This window comes from Triticum urartu, unplaced genomic scaffold (assembly GCF_003073215.2).
Source record: "Triticum urartu cultivar G1812 unplaced genomic scaffold, Tu2.1 TuUngrouped_contig_8485, whole genome shotgun sequence".
Lineage (NCBI taxonomy): Eukaryota > Viridiplantae > Streptophyta > Magnoliopsida > Poales > Poaceae > Triticum > Triticum urartu.
Window position 1 is genome coordinate 1 of NW_024119439.1, and position 11,828 is coordinate 11,828.

General features: G+C 43.5%; 1 long non-coding RNA gene across 1 annotated transcript; it reads right to left on the reverse strand.

Annotated features, from left to right (window-relative positions):
• Positions 1-3,440: 3,440 nt before the first annotated feature.
• LOC125531941 lies at positions 3,441-8,462 on the reverse strand. Its single transcript, XR_007293635.1, has 3 exons — positions 7,891-8,462; positions 5,637-5,723; positions 3,441-4,549 (listed from the first exon to the last, which is right to left on the reverse strand). It is a non-coding gene; the product is annotated as an uncharacterized LOC125531941 (long non-coding RNA).
• Between the last annotated feature and the right edge of the window lie 3,366 nt (positions 8,463-11,828).

Below are 11,828 nucleotides of genomic sequence, written 5' to 3' on the forward strand. Positions count from 1 at the left end.
TCGAAAGGACTAGCTATCCCCCTCTTATTCCGGCATTCTGCAGTTCAGTCCACATATGATACCCCTTTTTCATTTGATACCAATGCATACATATGTATTGTAGCTCCGTGCTTGCGAGTACTTTGGATGAGTACTCACAGTTGCTTTGTTCCCCCTTTTCCCCCTTTCTATACCCGATTGCTGCGACCAAACGATGGAGCCCGGGAGCCAGACGCCACCGTCGACGATGACTCCTACTACACTAGAGGTGCCTACTTCTACGTGCAGCCCGCTGACAACGACCAGGAGTAGTTTAGGAAGATCCCAGGCAGGAGGCCTACGCCTCTTTCGATCTGTATCCCAGTTTGTGCTAGCCTTCTTAAGGCAAACTTGTTTAACTTATGTCTGTATTCAGATATTGTTGCTTCTGCTGACTCGTCTATGATCGAGCTCTTGTATTCGAGCCCTCGAGGCCCCTGACTTGTAATATGATGCTTGTATGACTTATCTTATTTGTAGAGTTGTGTTGTGATATCTTTTTGTGAGACCCTGATCTTGATCATACACATTTGCGTGTATGATTAGTGTACGATTGAACCGGGGGCGTCACAGTAGGCCTTCGTACTATATTCATAGATGTAGCATTATCGGAGCGTGACAAATGCTACATGTACGAAAGCTTATATGAGGGTTTACGTAAAAGCTAACGTGGATGTAATTCATTGGATCAGGATTAGCGACTAGGACCCATCCGATGGACACTAATAGAAAAAGGACCTAATGTGAGACACATTAGTCCCGGTTCGATTTTGGCCCGGTACTAATGGTACCATTAGTCCCGGTTCGAACGACTATGCATTAATGCTGGTTCGTGTTGGGTAGTGGTAGGCTGGCGTCAGGCTGGGGCCCCACGATCCCCTTTAGTCCCGGTTTGTGGCACAAACCGGTACTAAAGGCTAACCTTTAGTATCGGTTCATGCTACGAACCGGGACTATAGGGCAATTTTCAAACTCTACCCCCCCCCCCGGGGTATCGCCATTTCAGTTTTGAAAAAATAATATAAAAAATTCAAAAAATAAAATTCTTCGAGATGTAGTTATATTACTACATCTACTAGTTAGGAAAATTAAAAAACTTAAATTTTGACATGTTTTGCAAAAAAGTGTTATGAAAAAGTACAACGGCTATAACTTTTGCATACGATGTCGGAAAAAAACGTATAAAATATCAAAATGTTCAGCATGAAAATCCACACCCAATTTTGACTGCCGTAGGCCATTTTGCAAATTTTTAGAATCCTCAAATTCTAGGAGGAAAAAAGATATGCTCAGATTTTAGTTTTTTTTGAATTTTGGTCAAACTCTGGTCAAACTATTTATTCAAGAAATATTAGTGTTACTAAATAATTATTCAAGAATTTTAGTGTTATTAAATAATTATTTCAGTTTTTTTAATATTGGTCAAACTCTAGTCAAACTATGGTCAAACTGTGGTCAAATTGTGGTCAAACTATGGTCAAACTACTTATTCAAGAAATATTAGTGTTAGTAAATAATTACTGTTTTTTAGAATAATAGTTTCAAACTCAAACGGTGAAACATGTGACCTAATGCTCAAGCTAAACTCCTGAGGGTTAATAGGATTGACAGCTTACGTTTGTCAGGAAAACAACAAGTGCAGACTTGGAAAGTAGGGAGAATAGAACTCTGAAGTTAAGCGTGCTCAGGCTGGGGTAGTGAAAGGATGGGTGACCGGTCGGGAAGTTAGACGATTTGAAATGAGTGATCCACACTTGAGAAGTTAAGAGGGGTTATTAGAGACTAAATCATCAAATAATTCAAAAAATTGAAAATCGAAAAAAACCACTAGTACCGGTTGGTAACACCAACCGGTACTAAAGGTCCCTCATACCACGGCGCGAGCACTAAAGGCCCTTACAAACCGGTAATAAAATTTCGTTTTCTACTAGTGGGAATTCAGGGGGTCAAGAGGATTTTGTTTGGAAGGTTACACAGGCCTTCGTACTCTGTTCGTATATGTAGCATATCGGAGTAAGACAATGCTACACGTACAAAAGCTTATGTCAGGGTTTTACGTCAAAACTAGCGTGGAGGTGATTAATTGGGCTAGGATTAGCGATTAAGGCCCACCCGGTAAGATTCAGGGGAGCGAGAGAATCTTATTTTTTTTGCGGGGCGAGAAAATATTGTTTGGAAGGTTAAGGGCATGTACAATGCATAGCCTTAAGGTGATGCCTCGCATGCCACGTAGGATCAGATATGACGTAAAGTATGTTCGGATAGGGAAGCAGGATCCTCTCTCGGAAGCGGGTGTTTAAAGAGAAAAAGTGTGGCCCGATGATAAAAATTGAAAATGTTGGAGTGAAAAGTAGAGATGCATGTGTATTAGAGTCATTAAGGACAGTATAACTGCACCTAAAGCGAGCTCTCACAGCGATTTGCGTTTTCGGCCGTCCGTTCTCGCGATCTGAGCGTTTCTAGCCGTCGGATCTCGTCTGAGAAGCGATCTACGCCGCACTGTGCGAAATTTGGCCCGGCTGTCCTGTGGGCTGCTGCTCCACAGGCCGAAAGAGAGCCCTCTCATGCATTGGGCCTTAGCGAGCCGGCAGCCCATCGAAGGAGTGAGGCCTACGAACTACCAGGTCCATCCGCTCCCAAAGCCTACCTAATCCAATCTCCATGAGACCGCATCCAGTCGCCCTCCCGATCCCGATTGAAGCTTGCCCAATCCCGATCCCGATCGATGTCCACCCGCCCAATCCAGCGACCGGAGGAGAGGAGCAGCCGGTGCGGTCGATCCTGGTTCCATCAAATTGAAGACGGGGTGAGGGATGGATCGAGTCCATCCGGTCAATCCATGCGACCGGAGGAGCAGGATCGGGGCGCTGGCACGGTTTGGGGCCGGCGCGACGGTGGGTGCCCGCAAACTCCTAGCCTGCTTGAAACTGCTCTGCCCTCCTTCAAGCTTGCAATCATGGCCCTCCTCTGTTGGAAACTGCTCCTCTCTCCTTGAAGCTAGCAATCATGACGTATTATTCATTCATTCATGGCTGGTAAATTTGCAAACCTTTCTTGTGCGCAGCGGTACTATATAATGGTTCCCTCCCTGGCTTTGTATGCACAACACGCTCTAGCATCTACATCTTCTTCGGTGATATGCTCAGGTATTTTACCTGTAAATTGCATCAAACAATTGCCATGTCCTCATATCGTCTCACATAAAAGATACTCATACACTCTGCCAAAAAAATGTATGTGCATGTGATGTTCATGCTACGTGTGCACAATTGATTTGGCCAAATTCTGCAGCTTTCCTACTGCCCACTCTTGTGATCAGCCGTTCATCATCTCTCAAATGGCTTTTGGACAGGTAATTACTCCATACATTATCCTTTCATCTTCTGCTATCAATTTTACTACTACACCACAAATCGCTTAAATAATATGTTCCTCTGGTATTCATATCATGCTCCTTGTGGAACGGGTGAATTAGAAAAGTAGTATTACAATGGGCGAAAAACGTAACCATTCTGTCGTAGAGGGAGACGATCTTCTGCTTGTACTAATAAATGAGCAAAGTCCATGTTTGTCTGCTTAATCCACGGCTCCATGAAGGTACGGATAGGTGGGGCCGCCCCGCCTACCCTGACCTGGCGCTCACCCATCGCCTCGCATCGTTCGTGTATTCTTCAAAGTTTGCCATGCTCCCCCAGGTTTGAAAGGTGTGAGTGAATGCCTCCCTTGTTTATGTGTGTTGTTTTTGATATATTTGCAGAGCTATGGGATTGCGCAGAATGTGATGTTGGCGAGTTACCTACATATGCAGTGTGTCGATACCCAGGTTCTCCCCCTTCTTCATCCGGTAGTGATGCAGTAACATCTAGGAGTTGTGCTTCTCCAGTAGTTCGTCCCTTCATCTTCAACTTTGCTGCATATTTCCCTTCGCCACTACAGTCCCTTCATACCCAATATTTGTGCTCTAATAGGGTTCCTGTTGATGCTGATTTCTGCTCTTAATTTGCTACAGTTATTGACGCCCAAGTGCTCGGGACTGGTTCTGGCTTGTTTACCAAATTTCGCTGGGTGTTTCTGTGTTTATTTTTGGAACGCGACTAGCCAGCAACCGTTGGCTGGCTAGCGGCCCAGGGCACACACCCTTAAATTGGTAGTGGACCTCTCCCAGATCCAACTGGCAAACCAAAAAGGAAAGAAACAGTCCCTCGCGCACATGGCCTCCAAGGGAGAATCTGTCATGATCGTAACTGCTACTCCCCCTAACGACATAAGCAATCATGACAGCTGATGCACCAAACCCTCCTAATGGTTATTAGCGCTCATAACCATTAGCGATCATGGCATGATCTCAGTAGCACCTCGCGCCGCTTCCACCTTCCCAGTCACAGCTCCCCAAACCTCCCCCCTTGACCTCCCCTTCTCCATCTACCATGTTCTCCATTGCCACAACTGTTGTCCCACGCTTTGCTGGCCATGGACCTGAAAAGTGAGCTTCCATCTTGATGTGCCCTCTCAGCTCCTCTTTTACAAAACTCTGTGGAACCAAGGGTCTATTAGTGAGAGAATATACAACAACATGGCAGTTAATGCTTGTGGAACTGCAAAAAAGAACTACCAAGACATTATGCATGCAAAATAATGTGTATTTTGGGCAAGTTGGTACGATGTGCAGGCAAGTCTAGAATGATTTCGAGGCAACTCGTGCTGAAAACACAGGAAGCCCTCTCTTGAAAGTGCTATTCTATTTTATGCTTGGATTCTTTTTGCAGGTATCTGCAGAGTGTTGTAGGTTGCACAAGGCTTCTTTTTTTGATTGATCGTCAAGCTTGGCAAAGCTTTTGGACAAGTTGTGTATATGTGTAGGCAATCAGGGAGAAAAAAATGCAGGCAACTCATGTTTCTTGTGTGGTAGAAAAATAAATTAAGGAGAAAAGAGGTCTTGAAAGTTACAGGGTTTGGCTGTTACTAGTGATTTTTTGGGGCAAATATCTCCTTGAACTACAAGTTGCGGAATTGTAGCAGTAGCAGTAGCTGCTGTGTTTTCGTTGTGAACTTTGCTACTAAATTTTGGGCAATGTATCTATCTGGGGCTTTGCCGTACATGTAGCTGTTGTGTTGGTTGTACTTCTGGTTATTCACATATCTAGACAAGTTTCTATAATGTTTGGGCAAGTAGAGAATGGTTTAGAGGCAACTCATGTTTATTTGGTTGTGTGAAAAAAAAAACATAACCCTCTTGAATTTCTGGTTTTAGCTTTTGCTTTGGATTTTGGACATGTATCTCCTGAGGCTAATGGTGTATGCAGGTGAAAAAAACAGTTTGATCTATTGGCCGCCCATACTCAAAACCCAAGAAACAAAAAATAGATAAAAATGTTTGCACCTTTGTATGGGTTTCTTCTAAGCAAAAACTTGGATATAACAATTCAGGCAATATTGACCCCTTATTTGCTCGTGCAATATTTAACTAACCAGCCCACATAACGAATCAGGGAATAGAGCAAGCTAATGGGGGCTGTGTGAAGTTTACCTTGAAGTGTGTAGTGAAAAATATTTCTTGCTTGCTAAAAATGAACCAGGGTGCAGAGGAGGAAAAGAAAGAGAAGGTTTGATTTCCTCACCTTGTTCATCCTGATTGCAACTCTTTTTCCAATGTTTTCCCCCTTTTCTCTTCCAGCATGAGCAACTAGTATTGATTATTAGTGCACCTATTGCAAGAAAACGGTAAAAAGTAAATAGTGAGCAACTATAGCGGTTTCTAAGCAAATCAAGTATTGACGAAAAGCTAGTCCTGTCTGTCAGTACATGAAAAGTGTTTCGTTTTCCTTTCTCCGGCTAATGGCTGTTGCACATTCGGAGAAACCCCTTGACAATAAGCTAGTCTTGTCAGTACATGAAAATAAAAAAGAGGAGCCAAGTTCTAGGGTTTGTTTAAGCAAAATCACTATTGGGAGTAAGCAACCCTTGTGTGTTTGAGGCAACTCCTCTTTTTTTGCTGAACCAAAGAAAAAGAATAGCTTTGTGCAAAGCTTACCGGGAAATGGATGTTCAAGCTTCTTCCTTCGGCATGTGCACAAAACCTCAAAAAAGTTATGCTACAACCAAAATGGTTTGCTTGTTGGGTTGGGTGGATCAAACGAAAACTATTTGAGCGTATCAAATTGGTAGAAAAAAACTATGAAACTTTGGAGATTTAGGCAAGTAATGTTTATATGTAGAGAACATATCCTATTGTAAATATCAACTTTGGTTCCAATTATAAATCAGTTTGTTTCTAAAATGTATCTCTGGGAAACTCACGCCAGCCTCTCTAGCAACTAACTAGCATGGTTTGGGCAAGTTTTGGGCGAAATAAACCCAATAATCTCGGGAGAGGATCTTTGGGCAACTCGCGTCAATATCTCTCGCAACTAAGCATCATGTGTTGGGCAAGTTTTGGACACTTTCTGCTCAAATTGTCGATGATTCTAGCCCCCGCATCCCCACGCCGCAAACCACCCTCGCGTTCAAAAACCATCAATTCTCGCACGGAGCGAGTACTTGCCTAAGTGCTAGTTACAACTTGCCGGCTTGCACTGAAAAATTGCCTGAAGAAAAAATAGCTGATTGGGTCCAATGGAGACGGCATATCCATTGGAGACGACCACATTCTCTAGTACATCAAGGTACAACAACGCATCATGCAATCAGTGTAGCACTAGCATCTGCACATGCTAATAATGCACACAAGTTTTCCTATATACTATGTGCCTGCACAGCTGCACCTCATCTCGTTCTCAAGCACTGAACTAGGAAGGAATTTTGCATGCCATCCACATCGGTATCCATGGTGGGCATGCACCTATGAACATGCTGCCATTAGCACAACTAGCTAATTGCTCTTCTCGTAGTGATTTTCTGGCATTATTAGGAAAGTAATGTTTATATGTAGGCAATTTATCCTATTGAAAAATAGCAATGTGAAAACTGAATCAATTTGATGGTAAAGAATATCTCTAGCAAATAACTATCATGGGCCGGGCAAGTTTTAAAGTTTAAAGTTTTGGGCGAAATAAAACCCAACACTCTCAGGAGAAAATCTCCAGGCAACTCACACCAACATTTCTAGCAAGTAACTATCATGAGTTGGGCAAGTTTTGAACACTTAATAAATCATAGTGCACGTACTTCCACAAAAACCAAACCAATGTGAAATCCCCTTGAAAAACATTTAATTCAACATAGAACTACTCCCAAATCTCCAATAGATACTAGAAAATTGATTGTAGGCAACTTTCTGGCATTATTAGGCAAGTTAGTGCAAAATTGTTGACTACAAAAAATGGCTAACTCAAATTCACAAAAAAGTAATAGGTCGCAGGACAGATCATATGCACATAATATTAAGAATGCAGCGACAAAAACTACATTCAGTACATAAATAAGGTACTATAATCAACCCTCTACTTCCTAGTATATCTCCAATTTAAAAATGCGAAATGTTGTTAACTACTATAATAGTAATCAAATCAACAACCCTAGAAGGAATGTCATACAGATTGGTTATCTATGTCGGAACCTATGATCCAGATTCCACGCCAATAACAAAACCTATTGGAAATACCAACACTTCTGCAAATTAAAATCAATTTTTTGCTAAAAAAATCTCAGGCAACTCGCATCAGCATCGCTCACTACTACCTATCCTGCGTCCGGCAAGTTTTGGGAGAAACAAAACCCAACACTCTCGGTGGTAGATCTCTGGACAACTTGCGCTAGCATCTATAACCACTAACTATCATATGTTTGGGCAAGTTTTGGACACTTTCAGATCAACATTGAATCTCATCATGTCATCACATCATAGAAACACAATTCATGAGTATGTAGATATACCATATTCACCTCAAGAAGCTCCTGCTTGGCCTCATCCATGCCCTGGACATCATCAAATCCTCTTGAGCTGGCGACGCTCGTCTGCACTGCCACCTGCCGGGCTGTGGAGCAGATCGACAGTCCACCACGTCCTCCAGCATCTGACTCAGAAGGTTGTATCCACGCCGTCAATCCAATCCACAGCCCTACGAAGGCTACGTGAGGATTGCGTGGCCAGGGAGATCAGGATTGCAGGGGGTCCCAAGGGGCACGCGAGTAGGGGACCCCGTCGCCGGTTGGAATCGTCAGGGGCCGGCCCCGAGATGCACTGAACCGGCGAGAGACCGAGGCGGCGGGGACCAAGACGACGCCAATAGGGAGAAGCTGGGCACGGGGCCGCGTTGGCACCAGTCTGGGGCGGGGGCCGCGTCGTCTTGCGCAGGATGATTCGCTGCCGGTCGATGTGCGTCGGCGGTGAAGAATACTGGCGAAGGAGGGGCTCGGGATTTGGCTCGGTGGAGCCGCCGACGCGAGGGCCGGGCTGGTCGAGGGGTGGCACAGTGGATCTTACCGAATCCAGCCCATGGCGGGGCTACCCCCTCGTCGGCGCCGGTCCGGGGCAGGGGGCATCGCGGGAGGTGGCTGTGGCATGGGGGAAGATGCGCAGGGGGGAGAGGAGTGGGTCGTGGGGTACGGCCAGAGAGATGCGGTTGTGGATTAGGAATTTTTTTTCTCTGACCAAATGACACCTGAGAGGCTGAGACTCACGATATAGATCGGACGATGCGTGAGGTGTGTGCTCGGGAGCTCTAACGAGCACAGCTGCACTTTTTAGGTTTTAGGTTATTTTTGTTCCTAAATTCTGAAAACTGGGATCCCAATGGCTGCTGGCAGGTTAGCTACGTGGAATGTCATATATTTTGTCCATACCCAGTGTGTTCATATGATTGCTTATTTTCCATGCTTATTTGTTCGTAATTAATCATGACAAGCTACTGCCGATTATTATTGTATATATGCATGAGGTCGTTTAGATGGTAGATCGATATGCACAAACATAAGTGTTGTACACTCTTAATTTGTTCCTATCTGATAAAATTACATATCCAATGTTTGTACAATTCCCATGGATAATAAATGATTATTGAATGTTTGGTGACAAATATGAGGTTCAAAAACTCAATTTAGGCGGCACTCGCGGGTCAGTGGCACACAACAGTAAGCGTACATGATGGCTTGCATTGCCGCGCCCGTCTTTTGTTCCGGTAGAATGGTCGGAATTTCTGTAAATATATGGTGGCTTGATACATGGAAGTTACAAAGACCTTTCTTGATTTACAATGGAGAGTACTTGAAAATTACGAAGAACTTCCTTGATTTACAGTAGAGTACTGATACTTGTCCTTAGGAGGGTAATACGGCAAATATAGTCATAAATATTAGTTACAGAATCCTAAGATCATAATTGCATTCTAATCACATAGGAGTTTTAGCTTCATCGGAAACAAGGTAACACCCATGGAACAACCATATGGAAAATTCTGAAGGTTCAGATTACAGTTCTCGATATAGGCAGGACATAAATCAGGACCCATATTCGAGGAAGGAATGACACTGATGTATAATGTCATACAAATATTTGAGTAAAGCAGTGCTAACATAATGTCATGATTTAGAATATCAATCTGATCGCATCCTGGTGGCCTAACAGAACGCTATCATGTGGAGTTTGGACAGCATTCTCACTAAACTTCAAGAGGTTACACTTCTTCAGGGTCTTGAAACCGAAGTTGTCATCATCCTCATCGTAAACCATGCAGTTGTCCAAACGAGCAGCTTCTTGAAAATGCCAATCAATTAGAAGCAATCTTTGATGTTGCATTTTGGAAACTCTTAATAATATCGGAGCAAAGAAATCATTATTGAAAAATGACCATAGGAAAATATATGTAGTAACTGGAGAGATGATGTGGTAGAGCAGAATTTGACTAGGTGTCAAGTTTATTGGCTCTGGCCATTTGATCAAATATACTAATAGAACCTTCTTATAATGCATGTTAGCTACAGGAGCACATCCCTGCATGGAGCAAATTCACTCTATAAAACTAAACTGAGAAGCTGCACTTGAACAGTATCCTGAAGCTTAGAACTTTTATGGTGTTGTTGCAAAGTAATAAATAAACTAATGATTTTTTAATATCAAGAACTTAACATATATGGTTTTCCAGATGTTAGCAGTATCCATAGTTGAGCTACAAGCCTAGAACACGGTGAAGTCTGCTTTCTTCCTCCTGGTCATGCAAGCGTCCTGCTTCCCCGACCTTGACCTAAAATGGTGGCGCCTCTTCTGCGACCTCCACCACACACAACAGCGGCCACTGTGACTTGTCAACTTTGCACAATAGCTGGCCGGTTGAACTGGTGTCCCTGGCATGTTGTCGTAGTGTCGTCCAAGTCTGTGTCATGCTGGCCTTGCCTTTTTCCGCGGTTCGTTGCCACAAAAAGAATCAGATACATAAATTATATTACATGATGCTAACTATGAGATAAATTTCTTGATCTAAATAAAGGCAGTTTGCTCAATACGTTTCCCTTAAGATTTGTAGAATAATTATGTTGAAAGGCATGAATGTCTTTATAGCGTTTTCATCTATAGGGCAAGATGTTATAGTTTTTAGATATTTACCTTACCTGCAGAAATAAGCATCTCTGATTTTAAGATTCAGCTTTCACTGTACCCTAAATTTGAAGAATTTATACATTAGCAGTTCACATTTGTGTTCTTGGATTCACTTTGCTACTATATGACTTCTTTTTTGTTTTCTTGACTGACCCCACTGTAATCTGCGATATTTTTCTTAGGAAGGCGTGGATGATGTCATGGAAAGAGCACCTCATATCAAAGAGATAATAGATATGAATAGCTGGCCTGATGTCGTTGCTGCAAACAACAATAAGAGGAGCTGCAAAGGGTTTCACCACACTTGCAGGAAACATATCCAATTCAGCATAGCAGTTTATTGATAAATCTCTCTCTCTCTCTCTCTCTCTCTCCCCCCCCCTCTCTCTCCCCCTCTCTCCCTCCCTCCCTAGCATGTCGACTTTCTGTATTTTATACCTATTTCTTTGAAAATATGTACTATGGGTTGCGATCTACATCAAGCGGCGTATTTGAAATACTCGCAGTTTTCCAACAGTTGTATTTTATCTTAAAATCTCCACATGATCAACTTAGCTATCATGTTCGCATATTTACACAAATTCTTGCTATTTTACATTGAAATAGACGGGCGCGGCAACGCGCGCCATCAACGATCTAGTTATTTTCTATTTTATTAATGAGACCCACTAGTGATAGCTTGCATTGGAGAGAAAAAAATTAATGTAGTTGCCTCAAATTACTTTTTATCATGGGGGCATATGTATCCGTATGTCACTATTGTACATGCCCTAAGTATGCTTTATACTCTATTCGTAGATGTATCATTATCGGAGCGGGACAATGCTACACGTATGAAAAGCTTACGTGAGGGTTTTACCTATGGAAGCTTACGTCAGGGGGCCGCGCGTTGGTTGGATCGTGTGGCAGATAAAATCGTCGAATGACGCAGCAGCGTCCGCCATACAAATACGCACATGGCACCTCTAGTGGCATCGTACTGGTACTAATTTGGAATACATACATACTACTACAGTCCACTTGATATCTGGAGTAGGGCCAGGGCAGCCACGTGAAACAAGATAACACGCGAGCGATAACGAGCACGAGCCCCACCTCGACCCCATCATCTCCGTGCGCGCCCGTGCTGCCACCCGTTGGTCACCCCGTCTGCTTTATAGCGCCCCCGATCGATCGAGGGCTGCATCGATCGAGCCATGGAGCTGACCATCCCGCCGCCGCTCGTGGCCCTGTGCCTGCTGCTCGCCATCACTGGCCCGGCGGATGCCCCCCTGGCCAC